A 7,786-nucleotide genomic window follows, 5' to 3' on the forward strand; every position below is an offset into this window, starting at 1 on the left:
ATAGCCACGGGATTCATCCAGGTAAAAAGCACATTATGCACGAATTGTTAGGATGTGGGCTTCTGATTTGTTCTGAACATGGTGGTCATTCATTCCATGACTTGGTTCCAATTTATGGATAGTGTCTTAAAGCCCCCTCAATACTCATAACTATAGGGGCGCCTGGGTGGCTCAGTTGGTTGAGCGACTGCCTTCGGCTCAGGTCATGATCCCAGGGTCCTGGGATCGAGTGTCACATCGGGCTCCCTGCTCGGCAGGGAGTCTGCTTCTCCCTCTGACCCTCCTCCCTCTCATGCTGTCTGTCTCTCATTCTCTCTGTCTCAAATAAATAAATAAAATCTTTTAAAAAAAAATACTCATAACTATAATCACTTCTGTTTATAGAAGATGACTATATGCCAGGTTCTTTATACTAAATTTGATGAGGAAATGTAATCTCGGCAAGGTTAAGTCACCTGCCCAAGGTCACAAAGCCAGGTCTGAACCAGGTTTCCCCATCTGCTATGTTTTAACACTTCCAAGTCATGCCTCCTGGGTTAGATAAACAGCAGATAATCAAGGAAATGAAACTGTGTTTTTTTGTTTTCTTCTGAAATAGTTTTACATCCTGTGGACATACCACTTCTACACTGGCTTCTACAGTGGCCAATCCAAGTGCATGTACACTCTTGGCATTTTCATCTCTCTGAATTCAGTTTTCCTGGCAGCCCCTGGGATCTCTCACCTAATGACTACTCTCACCACTTGGAGTCCACCCCTTTCCTGAGACTAGAAATATCCCCATAGTCCAGGCCTCTGGGTTCTAGGGGAGTCCTTGAGTTTGCACTTCCCCAGGCAGAACCCAGCTTTCTCACAAGGGTTGGCCAACGTGAAACTGAGAAGTATCTAGAGATTAATCTTCAGAACCCCTCAATCCCTGAGCATCCCCCACCAAGCGCTGTTTGATAAAGTATCCCAGTGGTGCTTTTGTATTTGAAAGAATGTGATCTGCAGAGGACTGCACTTAACACCATGTGCTCTAATGGTGGGACTCATGGCATTTCAGTGGCAAGATAATTGGGGAGGGGGAAACAGAGTCTTCCCAGGGGCTTTAAACTGCATCACTGCATAAGGCTGATCCAGCATCTCATTATCCATTAACTTCAGATGAAAGCTATAAAATTGGATCCCTTTATTCTGATATTTGAAACTAAGCAGATAGGGGGCTAATTCCACTGCTTTTACCTGACGGCTGGCATCAGGCAGATACTCGCCCATTGTCCTGCCCCCATCTTGTCTTTGCCTCCCTCCCCTCAGGGGCGGGGTCCCTCAGGGAAACAGCTCCCCACCGGGAGCCTGCAGGGGCCCTGTAGAAAAGGTTGAGTTGTCAAATGAGGAGACACCAGAGCGAACACCCCCTCTCCCCCACCCCCTACCAACTCTGGAATGAAGATGGAGAGTTTTCTGTGCCTGGTTTGGTTCACGGAGACACATAGTCCATCATTTGATTTTCTACAAAGAGTAGTCCTTCCCTGCCCCCCCAGCATCCTCTAGTTTTTGCTCAGAGCTGGAAGGATCTTAGTGATGACCTAATCGAACCACTTCACTGTGAAGGAAGGGAAACTGAGGCTCAGACAGAGACCAGAACCCAGGTGTTTTGATCCCTAGGCCATGCTGCCTCTGGCTCTCTTTGCACTTCAGCTGGATCCTTTTAACTTGCTCCTTCTAAACCCCAGGATCCAAGCTGGCTTTCCCTGGCAGAGAGCGCAGGCGCCAACAGCCACCACGATGATGTAGGCCCTCCTGCCTGGTCGTGGCCCCTTTTGGGCACAGGCTACATCATACCCACACCATGCTCCATAATCCCACTAGAGCCCACCTGTGAATTCTGTGAAGTCAGAGGGCCTCTCTGTTCTCCCTGTTTCTGCACCACCCCCTTGAGCTGGCCAGGGCCTGGAGAGGGGCTGAAGGCCTCTGACGGAGAGCAAAGGGGTAAGCACAACTTTTTTACCTCTGGTTTCCCCACCCTCCAGCCTCCTATGAGGAAAGAGGCTGTCCTGAATGGAGAAGTTTCCTTAAAATGCTGTCAAGCCTTCTTCAAGCTTCAAAGGAAAAAAACCTGTCTTATTCTAATTCTGAGGACTGAAGGCCAGGGAAGGGCGTTGAGCTTAATTAGCATGAGGAATGCTGATTACACATAAGAAAGAACTTGCCAGCCCTGAGAGTCTTCAGACAACTGTCAACTCCAGAACGCACCAGGTAAATTCTCATCCCCCTGATATTGTCAAGTTAACCTCACAGGGTTCCTTCCAGGCCAAAGATTCTGGTTACTTTTCCCAGTATTTGGTGGTCTGGCTAATCCTAGATTCCTCAGGCAGTGCTCACTCAGGTTCCCATTGGGCCTTGGCCCTGGGAAACATTTTTCAAGCTCCTGCTGGCCCTAAACAACTTCCCCATCCCTAAGAAACAAAACACAATTGAACCAATTCAGGAACAAAACCCACCAGATCTCTTATTAGTCTGATGTGGGCACAACAGCCCTGGACTTGGAGTCTAGAGTCTCGGTGTCTGTTATGGTCTGGATTATGTTCCTCCCCAAATTCATATGTTGACGTCCTAAGCCCCGGTACCACAGAAGGCGACTGTATTTAGAGACAGGGCCTTTGAAGAAGTAACCGAGTGAAATGCAGTCATACGGGTGGGCCCTAATCCAGTCCGACTGGTCTGCTTGTAAGAAGAGGAGATTAGGAGGCAGACACAGAGGAAAGACCGTGTGAAGCCAAGACCATCTACAAGCTGAGGAAAGAGAACCCCAAAGAAACCAACCCTGTGCGCCTGGGTGGCTCAGTCGGTTGAGCGTCTGCCTTCAGCTCAGGTCATGATCCCAGGGTCCTGGGATCGAATCCCACATCGGGCTCCCTGCTCAGCTGGGAGTCTGCTCCGCCCTCTCCCTCTGCCCCTCCCCCGGCGCACGCACACGCTGTCTCAAATAAATAAAATCTTAAAAAAAAAAAAGAAAGAAAGAAACCAACCCTGTCAACACCTTGATCTTGGACTCTTAAACCTTCCAAACTTTGAAAAAATAAATTTCTATTGTTTAAGCCACCTGGTCTGTGGTACTTTATTATGGCGTTTCTAGCAAACTAATATAGTATCTAAGTATGTCTCAGCCATTTATTTGCTGGGTGATCTTGGACATTTAATATTGTCCAAGCCTCAGTCTCCACATGAGCTCAAAGGTCCCTTTGATACCTAACATCCTGTGATCCCCTGTAAAGGGAGAGCCCCAGTTATACCACACAATTTTTACTTTCTCGTCAGTGATGTTGGCTGTAAATGGGCACAGACACATGTCCTCATCTAATCACGCACACAGCCCTGCACCACTGCTTTGTCCTTCCCAAAATGTACAGTCCCTTACACAGCCCGTTCCCTACCCTAAACGCCAGCGTCAGTTCAGCTTTCAAGGCACACATATTTGTGTCCCCTGACTCAGATGCTGTGGCTGCGGCTGCATCTCGCAAAAATTGGTTGAAATGAGGACATTTTAGTCAGTTGACTGGTTTTGGTGAACATAGTGGTGAACATAGATAAACTGGTTTATCTCTACTTAATTGATGGATTTTATTTTAAAATTGTCAGATTCCGGCCATCGTTTTTGCTTCAGAATCACCCTGCAGCCATGCAAGGCGTAGCCAACCACCATCTGATCTACTCAGCAGCATCACCTTTATTCTTTGAGTGGATTGGTAAGTTCATTAAAAAGAGTCAAACCCAGACGACTGACACAGCCTCACTCAGGCCCACAGAAAGCACGCCCAGGTCATGTCTGTGAGATGCCAAAACACCCACTTGGGCTAACCAATTTAGTGAGAAATCAGTCCACCTATCCCTGTAGGACAGTGTAGGCAAAGCGACATTCCCCTGTCAGTCTGAGCTGACTTAGAGTCTGTACATGGCCAGTGTTCTTCCCCTTCATACTGAGCAGACTTCTTAGGACAAAGAAATGAGTGTCCGTACGGTCCCACACACGCATACATACCATGCCACAGTACTCCTAGCCTTGTCTTTTGGGGACAGAGGACCAGGGGGGACTGAGAACTTGTGCTGTCAGCAGCACTGGGAAGACCTTGCGATGACTTGTCTTTGGTGCATATCTGCATGAAGGTGACACAGAATGTAGCTTTGGCTGATATTTGACCCGTTTGATGAGAAGAGAGGGAAAAAGCCAGCTAGAATGGACCTTGGCCATGTTAACTGGTCATGAGTAAAAGTGGCCCAATGTATATTTACACACATCCAGGCTTTTGTATTTGGCTTTTTGTATTATTTTGTATTTGTATAAGTAAAAATTGTGTAGGCTTTTGTATTTTTGTTCCAGAACTTCGTTTGTATCCCTGCATATTCACATATGTCTGAGTGTTTGGATTTGTGTCTCTGTGTTTCTCACACGGCTAAGTTTGCTGCTACGTACTTATACATTTGCATCTGTCTCTGAGCGTTTGCGTGTGTTTGTACACGGCCTGTGTGGGCAGGTGGATTTGCCTTTGCCTCTGCGCATATCTCCTTTTGGGTGTCTGTAGGCGGATGCTATGACATGTACGTATCTGCATGTCTTTGGAGATCAGTAACTCCAGTGAGACTTCAGATATTGTGAAGTCTGCCTGGCAAGCCAAGGATGAAATCTGATGCTGAAGAATGGTTGGGCAGGCCCTCTGCTCAGATTCCTTCTGGCTCAACAAATATTTTCTTCCAAAATGAGGTCTGCAGTGTCTTCCAAGGGCCCCTTCTGGCTGCTTCCACCAGCTCTAGACCTCCAGGGTTCCCTGTCAGCCCATTTTTAATGGACCTAATGAGTTGAGGGGAGTGTCTGGAGGTGAACTGGGATTCTAAGATGGAAATAAAAAAGGAAACTTCATCTTTTCCTCCCCATTCTACTCATTTTCTCTTATTGACATTCATCAACTCTGAGCATGAGGCACAAGGGAGTCAGCAGCTCTGCGTTGTTAAAGACCTTTCTCCATTCTTTAAAAAAGCTAACAAATTTTACTAAAAAATATTTAGGTGGGTATAATAATATTGTGGTCATGTTATTTTAAAAAGTCTTTATCTTTTAGAGGTATTTGTTGAATTGCTCACAGGAGAAGTGACATGACTTCTGAGATTTGTTTCAAGATATATGAGGTAGTATTGGGTTTAATGTAGATAAAATTAGATTGGTCATGGGTTGATCATTGTTAAAGTGAGGTGATGGGTATATGAGTGTTTGATTATATTATTTTCTCTACTATTGTGTTTGAAATTTTTGATAACAAAAAAAGAATCATGTTCACTCAGGCATCTCTTACGACTGCCTCACTACACTCCCCATCCAGAGATGTAGCTGAGACTATAATTGTTTCCCCCCATTAAGTGGATGAGGAAGTGGAGGCTCTCACTGGATAAGGGATTTGCTTACAGCAAGGGGGAGCAGAAAGCTCTGACTAGAATTCAGGCAGCCTGACTTCCTACCGAAGGTTCTTCTCATTGGATCCTGCATAAACATGAGCCTCACGCAGCCATAAAACATAGAATTTGTGAATAAATACTTATCAGATTAATGAAAGAACTAAGACTCCAGTTGCTCATACATTTACATGGGGATTACCCAGACAAGTATATGGACACCCAAGGGCTCCACATTTGCATTTACGCAGACAGATACACACCTCCGTTCACACAGCTATGCTTTCCTTGATTGGACACTTGTAGATCACTTATTTTGAAAATATGTGTCAGACATGATGTTCGGGGGAAGAAAAAGAAGGGCATATTAGATTGTTACACCTGTTCTGTGTGCTCATGGGAAGATGTGGGCAATTTACACACTCTCAGTGAAAATGTACCAGCAGGAGACCTGGAAGGAAGAAATGTTCCTGACAATGGACAGATCAAGCCCAGGACCACAGACACGTGGAGAGTTTGGTGAGGAGGGAAAAACACTGTCAGGCTGGTGCCTTGTACCTCTTAACAAAACTTTGCATGCAGGTACAAGACCGTTTTCTCCTCTCACACATAGATATGTTCAGATAAACAACCATCACATATACTTCCAGAAAGAGTTTGTGCATGGCACACATCTACCTTCCATACTCATGTTATACACCTACGTCTCTAGAGAAAGGGGTTCTGAGTGGGTAAATACAGGTCTAGGAGTTAGAGGACAGGAGTTCGAGTCTACTGTCCACCACTTGCTGAGCATGTCATCTTCAGCAAGTCACATCACCCTCTTTGGCTCAGTTTCCCCTCCTGAAACACAAGACTGATATTAATAGCTAAGCTGCCATCTCAAACAATGTTAAACATAGGAAGGCCATTTTATCTATAAATTTGTATTTTATTCTACATTTTGGTACTAAAAAACGATGAATATATATCTATGACATACATAGCATATATGTATGTATATGTCTGTCTTTCCGTCTGTTAATCTATCCATGGGATAGAAAAATTGAATAAGTTGCCGAAGATGACACATTCCAAATACATCATGGAACAGTGAAATGATGATAGGTTTTGGAGTCAGAAGCACCACTAATGAGCTAAAACAGTATCCAATATAAGCCAATGGTGTAGCTTCTGCTGGTTAGCTCAGTCGGTTAGATTAGTGGTTCTTAAAATGTGGTCCCTGGGAGTTCTTGAAGATCCTTTCAGGAGCTCTGCGAGAGGTCTTTCCTCTCCCTGCTACTTATCTGCATGAGGCTATGTACTTCATATACTTCAACCAAAACAAGGTATTGCAACAAATTGAATGCGGAAACAGGTACGAGAATCCATTCGTCTTCTATGAAGCTAGACATTAAAGAGATTTGCCTCCATGCGAAACAGTGACATTCTTCTCACTAAATTGTTTTGGAAAATATAGTTATTTTTCCTGAAAAGTTAGTTACGTTAACGTGTAATGGATTCATTATTATTATTTTAAAAGATGTTTAGAAGGTTTCAGTTTTAATTTCTAATAAGGTAAATATTGACAGCTATAACTCATATTTTAAAAGTTCTTTGAGATTTTGATAATTGTTAAGAGTGTAAAGGGATCCTGAGACCAAAAAGTTTGAGAACCACTGGTTACAGCCTGTTGTTGAGGAGGACAAGAACCTGCCCAGGCAAGCCCGGTAGCAAAACTCAGGTTACTGTAGGTCCTGCTTGTGCTCAGGCTGGCGTGGTCCCCCACTCCCTGCTAAACTCAGCCCATCCTGACAGCCAGCGCCCTTGTCCATCACCAGCAAAGAATTGTTGGAGGGGTTCAGAGCACCCATTCTGGAGTCAGGCCAGTCTGACTGGCATCCTCCATTGGCTCTGCCAATGGAGCCTATCGCTAGCCTCCTGGGCCTCCCTCAGCTTCCTCTTCGGTAAAATGCAGATCCACGTGCTCACTTCGGCAGCACATATACTAAAATTGGAACGATACAGAGAAGATTAGCATGGCCCCTGCGCAAGGATGACATGCAAATTCGTGAAGCGTTCCATATTTTTGAACCACAAAAAAAAAAAAAAAAATGCAGATCCACAACAACTTCCTTCCAGCATTATTGTAGGCTCGAATGAGATAGCAAATTTAGCACAGTGCCTGGTCCATAGTAAGCACTTAAGAAAATGCCTGTTATTGTTAATAGTAACAGGAAGAAGAAGAAGAAAGAAGAAGAAGAAGAAGAAGAAGAAGAAGAAGAAGAAGAAGAAGAAGAAGAAGAAGAAGAAGAAGAAGAGGAAGAAGAAGAAGAAAGAAGAAGAAGAAGAAGAAGAAGAAGAAGAAGAAGAAGAAGAAGAA

General features: G+C 44.7%; 1 non-coding gene across 1 annotated transcript; it reads left to right on the top strand.

The window, feature by feature from the left end:
* Nucleotides 1-7,387: 7,387 nt before the first annotated feature.
* LOC118009059 lies at nt 7,388-7,494 on the top strand. Its single transcript, XR_004678794.1, has one exon. It is a non-coding gene; the product is annotated as a U6 spliceosomal RNA (small nuclear RNA).
* Nucleotides 7,495-7,786: the final 292 nt, after the last annotated feature.

This window comes from Mirounga leonina, unplaced genomic scaffold, assembly GCF_011800145.1.
Source record: "Mirounga leonina isolate KUSES-001 unplaced genomic scaffold, KU_Mleo_1.0 Mir_126, whole genome shotgun sequence".
NCBI lineage: Eukaryota > Metazoa > Chordata > Mammalia > Carnivora > Phocidae > Mirounga > Mirounga leonina.